Source organism: Stenella coeruleoalba (assembly GCF_951394435.1).
Source record: "Stenella coeruleoalba genome assembly, chromosome: 18".
Lineage (NCBI taxonomy): Eukaryota > Metazoa > Chordata > Mammalia > Artiodactyla > Delphinidae > Stenella > Stenella coeruleoalba.
Genome location: NC_137164.1, coordinates 16,098,417 through 16,113,286, shown reverse-complemented (window position 1 = coordinate 16,113,286; position 14,870 = coordinate 16,098,417). Strand labels below are relative to the sequence as shown.

General features: G+C 34.9%; 1 protein-coding gene across 6 annotated transcripts in view; it reads right to left on the bottom strand.

Annotated features, from left to right (window-relative positions):
- INTS6 (integrator complex subunit 6) overlaps positions 1-14,870 on the bottom strand; it is a 159,520-nt gene that overhangs the window by 63,432 nt on the left and 81,218 nt on the right. Inside the window, exon 1 of one of the 6 annotated variants that reach the window (XM_079902812.1) lies at positions 6,068-6,194. The exons of the other annotated variants lie outside the window; for them this stretch is intronic. The gene's annotated coding sequence lies outside the window, so the exon portion shown is untranslated. Of the gene's footprint in view, positions 1-6,067; positions 6,195-14,870 lie in introns of those variants that run through there. 6 annotated transcript variants of the gene reach the window in all.

The window sequence follows — 14,870 nt, the reverse complement described above, 5'->3', positions numbered from 1 at the left end:
CCAAAATTATGGAACAGGCCCTGACAAATAAAAGAGTGTCATGTAGTCAAGGAACAATGGGGTCAATTCATTGACGGTGAAGCACTTAAAAGTAGTAAAAACCAAATAAATCATGGAAAGTTGGAATAAAATCATAAAGTGATTTTTATGCCCAGTTAGGGAGTACAGATATCCCAAGGGAGGAAATGAGGGGAAAACGGAGAACACCTAAGTAGCATCAAAACTCAATTAAAGGGCTTCCCTGGTGGCGCAGTGGTTGAGAGTCCGCCTGCTGATGCAGGGGACACGGGTTCATGCCCCGGTCAGGGAAAATCCCACATGCCACGGAGCGGCTAGGCCCACGAGCCATGGCCGCTGAGCCTGCGCATCCGGAGTCTGTGCTCTGCAACGGGAGAGGCCACAACAGTGAGAGGCCCGCGTACCGCAAAAAAAACTCAATTAGAAAGATAAAGGCAGGTGGGGGTGGGCAAATGGGTGAAGGTGGTCAAAATGTACAAACTTCCAGTTATAAAACAGGTACATCATGGGGATGTCATGTAAAGCATAGTGACTACAGTTAACAATACTATATTGGTATATTTGAAAGTTGCTAAGAGAACAGATCTTAAAAGTTCTCATCACAAGAAAAAAAATTTTTTCTATGTATAGTGATCAACGTTCACTAGAGTTACTATAGTGATATATATATGTATATATCTCAATATATAAACATAGAATCATTGTGTTACATACCCGAAACTAATACAATGTTATATTTCGATATCTCAATTTTTCAAAAAATACATATGTGTATGTCTGTGTGTGTGTGTATATATACATATATATGTACACATACATACATACATACACCCAAGAGCAGCAGTGCTCAACACTTTTTACTTTGACACCATTTGAAGGCTTAAAAACTGAGGATCCTAAAGAGCTTTTATGTGGGTTATATCTACCTACTGATGTTTTCCATATTAAAAATTAAAAATAATAAAGTTTTTTTAAAAAAGATACAGGTTAGCAAAACAAATCTTAGGAATCTGTTTATAGATGGAAATTTTTACAATACTGATGGATGAAGCCTGAGAATGAATGAAACTGCCCAAGAGGAGCATGTCAAATAAAAAGGAAAAAAATAAATAAATAAATCTAAGATTAAACCAGTCACAAGTGTTAAAGCAACAAACAAATAAATTAAGACAAAGGATTAAAACAGAACAGAAAGCCAGAGGAAAGCCAGGAGAGTATAAATCCAGAAGCCAAGAGAAAACTATATGAAAGAGCGTTCAATAGTACTGGCAAAACGTCATGAAAGAGAAAAATTTTAAACCAACAGTTGGATTTGGAAGATGAGGAAGACATTGCTGACCTCATTATGGGTAGAATCAGAAACTAGATTGTAATAGGTTAAGGAGTAAAAAAGAGGTAGGGAAGCGAAGGAGACAGCAGAAACAACTTCTAAATTTGCTGTGAAAGGAAATTAAGAAAGGCACTAGAGAGGGAAATAGATGTATGCAGGTAAAGATACGAGTTTTTCCATTTGTTTTATTTCATTTCTTTAGAATGGCTGAACCAGGGAGGTACTATCTAATTTCAGAACATTTTCATCACCCAAAAAAGAAACCCCATACCCATTAGCATCTCATCTTATCCCCAACCCCTAGCAACCACTATTTCTGTTTCTATGGAGTTGCTTGTTCTAGACATTTCAAATAAATGGAATCATGCAGTAAGTGGCCTTTTGTGTCTGACTTCTTTCACTTAGCATATTTTCAAGGTTCATCCACACTGCAGTGTATGTCAGAATTTCATTCCTTCTTAAGGGGATCAACACTCCATTTGTATGGATATACCACACTTGTTTATGCATTCATCAGCTGATGAACATTATATTGTTTCTACTTTTTGGCTATTATAAATAATGCTGATATGACATTTTACGTGGTAATGTTTTCATTTCTCTTAGGTGCATATCAGTAGAATTCTGGGGTCACAGAATAACTGTGTAGAACTTCTCGAGGAACTGTCAAACTATTTTCCACAGCAGCTACATTACTTTACACTCCTACCAGCAATGAGAGTTCCAGTTTCTCTACCTTTTCATCAACATTTGCTTTATCCATCTTTTTTATTTTAGCCATTATAGTAGGTATGAAGTGGTATCTCATTGGTTTTGGTTTGCATTTCCATAATGGCTAATGATGGTGAACATCTTTTCACGTGCTTATTGGCCATTTGTATGTCTTCTGTGGAAAAATATCTTTTCAAATCTGTTGCCCTTTTTTTAAATTGGGTTGTCTTTTTATTTTTGTGTCATAAGAGTTCCTGTATATTCTGGATACTAGGCCCTTATCAGATATGTGATTTGCAAATATTTCCTCCTGTTACTATCTTTTCCTCACAGTATCCTTTGAAGCACAAATGCTTTTAATTTTGATGAAGTCAGATTTATCTAATTTTCCTTTGGTTGCGTTTCTGGTGCCATGTCTAAGAAACCATTGCCTAACTAATCCAAAGTCATCAAAATTTATGCCTATGTTTTTTCTTTCAAGGGTTTTGGCTCTCACATTTAGGCTGCCCACCCATTTTTATTTCATTTTTGTACATGGTGTCAGGTAAGAGTCTAACCTCACTCTCTTGCATGTGGATATTCAGTTGTTCAGTACCTCTGCTTGAAAAGATTATTCTTTCCCCATTAAACTATCTTGTCGCCCTTTTCGAAAATCAATTGACCATAAATGTATGGTTTGTTTCTTGACTCTTGATTTTATCTATTGATCTATATGCCTATCCTTATGCAGTACTGTACTGTTGGTGGTGGTGGTGGGGGTTTGTTTGTTTGTTTTTTCAAATCACACACTAGCATGTAAAGAGCAATGGACTTGAAGTAAAAATAAACACCAATGGTCAAGTCCCAGCTCTGGCTCTTACTTGGGAATTGGCTATACTACAAAACTCATTTTCCTTACTCTCGCAGAATTAGGAATTAAGTGAGATGTGAAATTACCTTGTAAACAATAAAAGGTAACACAATTAAGTTTTATATTTTAATGATTACGACTGAACCTCATAAATTTTGGCAGCCAGGAATAAAAGTAACATAGTAAGAACCTTTTAAAATCTGTTTCTAAAAAACAGTGCCTTGCACATAGTAGGCCCTCAATAAATATTTACTGAGTAAAATTAACTATTTTCCAATTGCTCTGTACTCTATTTTCTATAACTGTTAAGACTGAGGAAACAACTTATAAATTTTAAATCATCAAACTTCAGGTTTTTCCTTTAGCAATTATTTCCTTGGAGGAAAAAAAGTGGGGGGGGGGGTAGTAAATTTCCCTTAGGCTACTTCTAGCTTTTTAATATTATCCAATATTCTACTTAAGAAGGTTCTCCTCATATGATATTTAATAAGGAAAGGAAATTTTAAAATATTAAAGTCAAAGTGAATTCTATAAAATTTAGTAACAACATGATTTATTTAGTTGGTAGTTCCTACAGTTAACTCTATAGTTACAATGTATACCCTTTAAGTTTAGGAGGAAAAAAAAAAAACACCTTTTTTTGGTTCCAGCAGCTTAAGATCAATATTTGTTCAGAGTAAAGAGCAATTATTTGGGAATCAGCAATATGTTTTATCCAAAAAATTTCAAAAGTGAGGTCTTTAACAACTTTATTGAAATATAATTACCTACCATAAAATGCACCCATCTTAAAAAGTGTCCAATCCAAACTATATCCAATCTCTGGGATCAACCATTATGGAAAAGAATATTTAAAAACGATAATGTCTCTATGTGTATAAGTGAGACACTTTGCTGTACAGCAGATATTGGCACAGCATTGTAAATCAACTCTACTTCAATTTAAAAAAAAGTGTCCAATCCAATTATTTTTAGTAAATTTACAGAGTTGTACAACTACCACCACCATCCAGTTTTAGACCATTTCCAACACCCTGAAAAGATCACTTGTGCCCATTTGCAGTGAGTCCCCAGTCCATTCCCAGGCAACCACTAATCTATTTTATGGACATTCCATAAAATGTTGTAAAAACTGAATCACACAACATGTGGTCTTTTGCACCTAGCATAATGTTTTGGAGGTTCATCCACACTGTAGCATGTCAATAGTTCATTCGTTTTCGTTGCTAAATAATATCCCAAGTTTCTTTATTTTATGTCTGGTATAAAACAACCCACAAAAACAATTTGTGTCCTCTTTTACAAAGAGGTTAAAAAAAAAAGTTACCAAAAATATTTATTCCTTGTATACTCCACACTACTGCCACTATCTTTCTAAAATTCAAATCTGATGGCTTTTTCCTCTGCTAAAATCTCTTCAACAATTACCATCAACCTATAAGGCAAAGTTCAAGCTCCTTGGCAGAGCACACACTGTGAGCCATGTTGATCTGTCCAGTCTCATTCCCTATTGCTTCTTTCTTGAACACTCTGCCAGCAATCAGTTATTGACGTATATATATATGGTTCTCCCATGCTCTCTTCTATCACCTATATGCCTTTGAACTCATCTACTTCACAAATTTGCATTAAGTTTTCAAGTCCAACTTAATACATCATTTCCCAGAGCCAGCCCACTTTCTCAGCAGCTTGTGCTGTAATCAAATTACTTCTTACACCATGCCACAACTGTTTACCTATCTCTCTTACCAAACTCATCCCAGCACCTAACCTTATGTTTGAACATCACTGGTATTCAATAAGTATCTGTTCAATTAAACAATACATTCTGACTACTAATATTCTTCTGCTCACTTCAATAAGGAAGATCAACTGTACTCTAAAAACTGATGGTGAAAGGATCTAACAGAAGTAGTAGAACACAATTGCAAAGTCTAGGGCAGTGGTCTGCAAAACAGGGTATACTCCAGGGGTCAACAAACAATGGCCCTCCAGCCAAATCCAGCCCACAGCTTGTTTCAGTAAATAAAATTTTATCAGCCATGCTCATTTGTTTAATATATTGTCTGTGGCTGTTTTTACCCTACAACAGCAGAGTTGAGTAGTTCCAACAGAAACCATATGGGCTGAAAAGCCTAAAATATTTACTATCTGGCCTTTAAAAAGAGTTTGTCAACCCGAAATACATCATGATGCGTGGCGGGGGGAAAGAAAATATCAGAACTCCCTTTTATAAGTTTTTTCATCTCATCTTTTAAAATTCTTACTTTTGTATATGTTTTCTAATATTAATACATTAGTGAATATATAATTTCTAAATGTAAAAATGTACACAAATACACTGCGGATTGTGCATGCCCATATTATTTTTTTACTAATAGAAGTGACTCAATTAAAAAATTTTTAAACAAAAACCTAGTAAGTCTTATTATGATAGACAAGTTTTAGAGTTTATCGAAAATTTAGCAACCAAGATTATTATATGAACAATTAGGTTCTGTAAGTACTTCAAAGGACAAGAGAAAGAGGCCTAGAATTAAATATTTTCCAAACCAAAATGCTCAAAACATCTCTAAAGAATCTTTTATGGGGTTAAAAATGTTACTCAAATGATGCAGGTAGTACTAATTCTTCAAGTTGAATGCAACCAAATATGTGTTACATAAATCCAAACTGCTTCAAAAGTGGCTGTTTTTTAAAAAAATCAGTGTAACAGACAAATCAAATGCCAATTTGCCCTTCCAAGCCCTGAAGCCCAATTGCCTGATATATAATCAATATATGATAACCATATAAACTAAGAGAATACTTCACTACATTTTTTTTAATCCATGGGTATTTAACATAATGCAATTTTGTAACTAAAGTGTTCCTTAGTTGTGATAGTAGGCTGTTTCCATTTACGACAACAGATACTAACCTAAGGTTCTGAAGAGCCCAGGAAATACCAAATTCCTCCCTTTACAGATCTTAAGGTTAGGAAGGTGGTTTCTAATAAGTCAAAAGTTGAGGTCTGATCACCATCCTCAACAAATTTATAAACTAAATTTACCAACTGAACCTGGATTTATCAGGTTAGGGTTGTCATTCTGTGTTGAATCATATTCTCCAACGAATAGTAACAGCCCCCAGAGAGAACTACACTCTACTCTGCTCACCTTTAAGGCTCTTTCTGAGGCCTTCCGAGATGACTAGCATCAGACTTTTGAGGAAGGCTAGCCATTAGACAAGGCTTTTCCCCACGATCTGACTGCTTGAAGTGACATCCAGGATCAGGTCGATCCTGTATCCAGGAATCATGACCCTCCCTGAGGCACCAGTCATCATGAGACAGTCAGTGCACTTTGGCACTTCTTGAAAACCACTGGACTGCTCCTTTAGCTGAAAGGAAAAAAAACATCAAAACCACAACAAACAAAACAAAGGGGGAAAAATCAGTAATTCAACCTGAAAAGACAGAGCGTGGGGAAAAATATACCAAAACAGCCTTGTCTAGATCAAAATGTAGCCTTGCCTTGATGTAAAGATCATAGTTTCAGTATCGTTCCAGTCAATGCACGTTTATTCCTAATACGCAAACATAAAGAACTGTAAATCTATTGTATTACATCTGAAAAGAACAATTCAAGGTGGAAGTTATATAAAATAGCTATTTATGGAACACAGCTAAATAATATAATGAAGGTATTTATAAAAGACTAACAGCCTCAGGCTTAGGTGAGTGTGCTCCATCAGGAGACCAAGTACTCAGCTTTTTCATGCTCTCAAATTGTAATCTGACTTAGAGAGGCATGAAATACACCTAACATACTGACTTGATCTGAGTTTAATTGGCAGAAACTGCCAATGCAGTCAAAGCCCATCTTAAATTACATACTATTGAACAGAAAAGGAATTAAGCTTCCATCCTCTTTAAATGACTTGACACTACTACCCCCTGAAACACAATGCTCTTGTCCTAGCATTCTGACTATCAATGTTCATGCTTGTTTAAAATAAGCACTTGAAGATGTTTACATTATGGCCTTAAACAAAACAACTTAAAGATCTGATAAATAAATGATAAGATGACAACGATTATTTATTTAATCTGCTTCAAAATAAAAATTCTGTCAGAACCCAGAGATAAAATTCTGCTTACTTCTCTGTTTTTAAATACAAAATACTTTTCCTAAGACATAATGTTAAAGGGCAAGAAAAAGTCTTTAAGTTTACTGTTTAAAAAGTTGGCTCATAACTCCTTTAATACATTTGTACCCTAAAGTTAATGATACTTGATCAAACAATTATTTTATATTCTTTTCTACTACTTATCCAATATCCCCATCTCAGTCACCACTACCAATAATATCCACACATAGATTCCCAAGTTGAAAACCTCAAAATACTACTAAAACCGTGGGTTTTGTTTTGTTTTTACTTGTCTGAGAATATGATTAAAGCTAGAGACCTCTGTCCCCCAGAAAACCGTGCATATATATCTAGACAATGTCTGGATAACATTTCAGGGAATTTACAGAACCCTCTAAAGCCCAAGCAGGGACCCTGGGTTCAGAACCCTGTCAGACACTTTGCTTTTTTCTTCTCCCTTACTGTCCTTGAGGACCTGCCTAACCTATGAAAACCTATGAATCTCTCAGACTTCTGCCTCCCTGTCCGGCGCTGGCTTAGTTTTAGCACACCCCATATTTTTCCTGGGTTGTTGCATGTAGTCTGCTAATTCTTCCCAGTTTACCATCCTTCAAATCTATCTTCTTTCACGTTCTAGCAAAGTACACTCACTAAAATGCAAATCTGATCGTGTGACTCATCTGCTTAATATCTTCAATATCTCCTCTGCAAATGTTAACAGAACGATGTCCAGTCTCCTTAGGATGGTTTCATCTGGCCTCTACCTACACTTCAAGCATCCACTTCTCTCCACTTCTCCTACCTACACTGACCATATTCCACTCATAGAATTTATAGCCTCCCAATATACTGTTCTCATGCCTTCCTACTTATATATATACACTGTTCCCTCTTCCTGAAATGTCACGGCTCAATTCCTTACTCATTCCTCAAAACTTAGCTTCTCCCATTATTTCTGCCATGAGATTTATCTTAGAGTGTTAAAAATGCTTATTTACTTTCCTATCTTGAAAGACAATATGTTTTCTAGGGGGCAAAAGCCTTGCTTAATTCCATCTTTGTGTCCCCAGTACCTAGAATATAGCAGTACTAAATATAAATGTATGGTGTGCCACGATTCTTGTACACAACCAAAGTCACTATGCAGCACAGGAAAAATCATTGCTGAATTAATCTAAAATGTACTTTAAGCATTCAAAATTGGAACAATTCATTATGGAAGGGTATTTTAGCAGCAACTCTCTAGAAAGCAAAAATTAAGTGTAACTATCACCAATTCCATGCATATATAAACTTAAAAAAAAATAATGCTAGTTATGAACATCCAAATCAGGAATTAAAGCGTAGTAAGGGTAAGAGAAAAACTACGTAGTCCTTTCGATAAAAACTCCTAAGACAGATATAGCAAGCACATGACAGATAATATGAATTAATTACTCCCCCTTTTTTACCCTCTTCTCCTCTACCCTATTCTCATTCTCAGGGTCTAAGAGTCCTCTTCAACACAGCATACCATATGCAGTAACTAAAGATTGGCTGCAGTTGATATAGAAGTTAATATCTGAGGTCTATCCAATAAGTGATTCTAAGTCATATCAAACACAATAAAAAAAAAATTCACAGAAGACCTATTCCATATCCCTTGGACACCCAATTCCCAAGTTTAACAATTCTAAAGGTCAAGAATTAATTTTTATCTTAAACAAAACATACTGCTGTTACTCCAATAAAGATGTAAAAAAAAAAATAACATATTGCTGGCCATGTACATCAAAAACAGTTTTATCTTGTTTTGTTAAAGCTGTTTATTTTCACAAGTATTTTTTGTAGTTTTAAAAAATATATATTTGTAGTTATGTTCTAAAACTATGGTTTCTAGCCATAGTTGATTCTGATGCATAGTTTCTGTGTATCAAAATCAACTTGGACACATCCAAAAATACAGATTCCCAGGTCCCTGTCCAGATCAATGGAAGCAAAATTTCCAGAATTAGAGCTGAGGCATGTATATTTTATAAAACACTTAGGTGATTCTGATGCAGTCATTTGAAAACTACTTTTCTAAATATCAGTAGTTTATATATGTAAGAGCTAGAATCAGAAGAATAATAGAAACATCTCTAAATGAAATTTTTCTTACATGTATAGCATCTCTTATTGCTTATTGGTTCTGACAGGCTAATAAACGCAGGGTGAAGTTCCTTCACCCTCTGAAATAAAAACTATTTTGATATATCTTAACACGGAATTCTAGATAATAGTTGAGTAACTGTAGCCATACAGCTTCACTAAAGAATGATCAGCCAGCATTTCCTTTTAATTATTCTATTACAGTGTCTGTCTAGAGGCAATCCTTAAGAGTTTTTCTTTCCACATGACCTTGAAAAAAGGTTCTTTCAAAAAGAGTACTGCAAATGTGGACTGCTGAAAATTCACTACAGGTATTAAATATATCATCAACTTCTTTTAATTATGCATTTTTATTATAATTACATATTTTCAAATAATAATAATTGTAGATATTATACATTTCTATAGCACACCAGAAATAAGGGGTTGAGAGAACACAGCCAAAAATATGGGTAAAAAAGAAAATGCAGGGCTTCCCTGGTGGTGCAGTGGTTGAGAATCTGCCTGCTAATGCAGGGGACACGGGTTTGAGCCCTGGTCTGGGAAGATCCCACATGCTGCGGAGCAACTGGGCCCGTGAGCCACAATTACTGAGCCTGTGCGTCTGGAGCCTGTGCTCCGCAACAAGAGAGGCCGCGATAGTGAGAGGCCCGCGCATCGCGATGAAGAGCGGCCTCCGCTTGCCACAACTAGAAAAAGCCCTCGCACAGAAACGAAGACCCAACACAGCCATAAATAAATAAATAAATAAATTTAAATCATATGGGCTTCTAAGAAGACCTCGGCTTAAAAAGAAAAAAAAAGAAAATGCAAATGATCTATATCCAACAAATTCTTAGTAAATGTTCTTGGAAAGTTGAATTGATAGAGACTAACATATTTATATAGTAATGTTACACATATGTTTAGAACATTTGAATCACAAATCAGTAAGACAGGAGCTAATCTTGATAATGAAAACTCAGAAACGAATTTACACACAGATCTGTTTAATACAGTCTATCATACTACAATGACATCCCTCAAGATTCCTTAGAAGTCTTTTTGAAAAAGAAAAAAATAAAGACAAAATTCCCCAAAATTCTAAGTGTACTGGGAAACAACAATTTTAAATGTGTTTAAAAATCTTTGTAGACACAATTAAAATAGTTTTGACAGCTTACGGCACATATTTTTGGTGACTTTAGTGAAATACAAATATTTTATGGTGGTGGGGAGATGGGATTTCTGAATTATTTCAGATAGTAGAAACAGATTTAAAAATTCTGGATTGTCTTTTAATCAGTATATATATCATGAAGAGTTAAATACAAACTGTAATTATAGATCCTAATTACAGATTATCCTTACAAAAGATAAAACCATTAAACATTGACCAAAATGATCCAGAAAAATCACTAATACCAGTCCACATCTCAAAGACTGATGGGACTTCTGCATCAACTTTTGAGAACTGACAAGTTAAAAGATAAGACCCCAAACTATAGCCACTTGAACACACAGTTGAGGTTACTCAGACATTTCTCTTTCTACAAACATGTGCACTTTCTGAACATCTTCCAAGCAGTTATGAAGGTAGCTGTCCTAGTTTGTCTTAAAAAGCTGGGAAAGCTCATAAGGCAAAAATTTTAATGCCAAAAGCCAACAGGATTTTTATGACTGCAAATATCTTCTCTAAAATGTTAGCCTCCAGGGCAATCATAACTGATCAAGAGATGCAGAAAGAGTCTTCAGCAAATCTCAATATTTGAAAGATAACACTACTATTAGCACTTTCAAGGAAGAGAAAACTAACTGCTACATGATCCTGGAATGTCATTCATCACCAAGAAGGTACTGGCAGGATTTCTTCTGACTACTTTATTGAGCAATATAGTTAGCCATGTGTTCCTGGAATCATAGCACAGAATAGTTTTCCACTGCAAAAGAGTACCAGAGAAGATCTTTGCAAGCAATAAAAACCAGAAAAAAATTTTTTTCTATAACTCCAATTAAAATTTAGTGATTCTACCAAAACATTTGATACATTAGTAACATAACATGATAAATGGTATTATGAGTATATGACCACAAGTATGTTTATCAACACCAAAGATAAAAAAAAAAAACACCAAAGATAACTATTATGGCAATAAGAAATATAAATTTCTTGTGTATCAGAATTCAAAGTCCCATCTAACTCAGAGCTCATAAGTGAAAATACGACAAACAACCAGTTTTACCAAATAGCTACATTTAAAAAGAAAAAAAGTCAAAAAATACACACATACTCTTCCATCACAAGCAGTCATCAAAAGTCCTACAGAGTTATCCAAAAAACACTACACTAGAAACACACTCATGAACAATTCCGACAATGGCCTGGACTTTTATTAAAAGGCCAAAAAAGATCATTAAAATTATAAATTAAGGTAAAATGATTTTATACAGCTCAGGATTTTTGTCCATAAGACACACTGTTTCTCTTGTAATTGCTAACATACTGCTAAATGATGAACCGTCACAGAGGAAATGGTATCCCTACATTACTTTGACAAACAAGTTATAAGTAATTAGATCATTCTGGCCTGTACAAATTTAGCCAGGTCAGGAGGCGGTATGGCACCAAGTTTTTCCATTAACTATTTTCTACACTCAAAACAACTTTGTACCAGGTTTCTCTATAACTTTCACAGATATAATCTATGAGCCACATCCTATACCAAATCATCCACAAGATCCTTGCATTTAATCAACATTAAAATGACTATAAAAATTCACATTACACAGGATTTGACGTATGTACAAGATAGGTAATATTAACCCTCCCCTCCCTCTTTAGCACTCCCATACACCTAGTAGGCATCTCTAGTTTATCATTCATAAAACCACTTAATAGGCTATCCTCCCCCATAAGACTGTGAACTTAAGAACCAGAAATCCACCCTATTCATCTCTGTTATCTTCACTGACTAGAAATGCCCAGGTCATAATAGTCATTCAAGGGACACTGAGTGAATAAGAACATAATACCTACGTCACAAATGTATAGGAAACGGAAGCAGACAAACAGGAAATCAGGTAAATAGAAGGTAAATTTCCAGAACATACAATAATAGAATCAAACACAAAGACTGCAGATAGCATCAGGGAAAAGGCACTGGGTCTTGAGGGGCTGGGATGTCTTTAGAATTTAGATCAATTCTAATCCAGAATTTGGCAATAATAAATGTTATAACCTTCAGCAAATCACTTTGCCTCCCTGGATCTCAATTTCCTCATTTGTAAAATAAAAAGTAATACTAGATGAGCTCCATGTTTCCTTATATGCCATAAGGATGATTTCAAAGCAGCAGGAAAACTTATTCCTGAAAAATAGCACTGGCAGAACAGATAAAATACACTATGTGAGATAATATAACTCGTAAGCAAAGGGTATTGTATGGGTGGGATGCACAACTCCATAAACAGTAACAGGTCACATTAATAGCAGTCACAGGTAATCAAGAATTATACACATACCTAATGTGGAAATCATCAACACAATCACTCATTCAATAAATCTTTAAAAAGAATCAAGTTTTGCCAAAGGCAAACGTTACGAGAACTGAAGAGAAAGAGCCAAAGGGAACATTCTGCTTGTTATCTCCTAGTAGAAATTACAACAATACAGATCACATGTACCACACACATGCATACACACATACACACACAAACACAAAAGCAAACAAAAAAGCACCTTTATGCTTTTTATAAATTGATAATTCTCCTCAAAACGAATAACATAATTTAATTACTTGGACTAGAAGAGACCAGCATTCCAGCAATCCCACTACTGTGCATATACCCAGAGAAAACCATAATTCAAAAACACACATGCACCCGAATGTTCAATGCAGCAACCTAAATGCCCATCGACAGACGAATGGATAAAGAAGATGTGGTACATATATACAACGGAGTATTACTCAGCCATAAAAAGGAATGAAATTGAGTTATTTTTAGAGATGTGGATGGACCTAGAGACTGTCATACAGAGTGAAGTAAGTCAGAAAGAGAAAAACAAATACCATATATTAACACATATATATGTGGAATCTAGAAAAATGTTACAGATGAACCGATTTGCAAGGCAGAAATTGAGACACAGACGTAGAGAACAAACATATGGGCACCAAGGGAGGGAAAGTGTGGGGGGGGATGGTGGTGGATGAATTGGGAGATTGGGATTGACATATATATATACTAATATGTATAAAATAGGTAACTAATAAGAACCTGCTGTATAAAAAAATAAATAAATAAAATAAAATTTTTTAAAAATTAAGTTTCCACAATATACACATATAGGGTACATCCTCTGGCCCACAAAATGAGTCTTGTTGGAACATTAAGAACTAAACATGCCGATGATCGAAGAAACTCCTAAACTTGAAACCCAACACAACTCAGAGACCTATGTTCCAACCGCATATCCAAAATAAACCTCTGCCTTATAACAAATGACTTCCACCTCAGATAAGAAGTAGCAGTGATAAATTTTGATCTTGATGACTACCAGACTCAATACAACAATATTTATAATCAATATTTTTAAAATATAAGCTCTGTTCTCAGAACTATGCTAAATATTGTAGAAGATATAAGAGAACTAAAAGGTAAGCTCCTGGCCCACAGGAAAGTCTTCCCAACTTTATTAGCAAGGAGTTTTAGGTTATTATAAACACATAGGTCTATTTCTCCAATATCTTTCCCAAGGACCTAGGAAGAAAGGTGAGCAATTCCAACATCCATGTATATTTCAAGATATGTTTTTAAAGCTAGAGGAGGTCCTACAAAACAAATATTACAAACAAACCAGATCCAGATATATGGGAACAAAATATACTGTACCCCAAAGGGCATTTCTACAAAGGTGGTAAGACCAGAGCACCTTGAATGGATAATCTCACATGTAGGAATATAAATATAAATATAAATGTAAATATAAATGAGAAATACCTTTGAAGTCATCATAACTACAAAACTAAATCATTAGTATTTCTGAACTGATTATTGATATCTCAATCTTTCTCTCAGTCAAATGTTTCAAAAGGAAGGTAAAGTGGGAAAAATCAGTTTGAGAGCTTCAAATTTAAAGTTAAGCAACATATTGATTGTTCATGTATATAATCAATGTCCACCTGTTCCTGATAGTGGCAGGATATAATTGGCTATACACATAAACTACGTTTAAGAAAGCCCCAAAATCCGTTAAGTTCAGCTATGGAGTGTTCCAAGGCTACTAATTATGTATAGACTATAAATTATTTAATTATGAATTTTAATCTACCTAAATTTTTCAACTGTTTCTCTATGAATTATATCCTAAACTCCCTTCAACGTCAACTGCTCAAACAAAATAATTCTGGCTCTTTTCCCCTCAAGTCAAGATCAGGCAATAACAATTCTTTACTAGTTCCAATGCTTCATGATAGAACAATACAGTTGTTCTTTTCATTACAGCCTACCAAGCACTTTCATATACATTATTTCATTTCAGTCTTCCAACAGCCCTATGAGGTAAGGCAAGAATTATCACCTTTATTTCACGAACAAGGATAGAAATTTAGGGAAGCTAGGTAACTGATACAAACTTCACTGCTAGAAAGTAGTTGAACAATGACTAGAACCCACGTGTCCTGACTCCATATCCAGTTTGCATTCCACAATGTCACACAA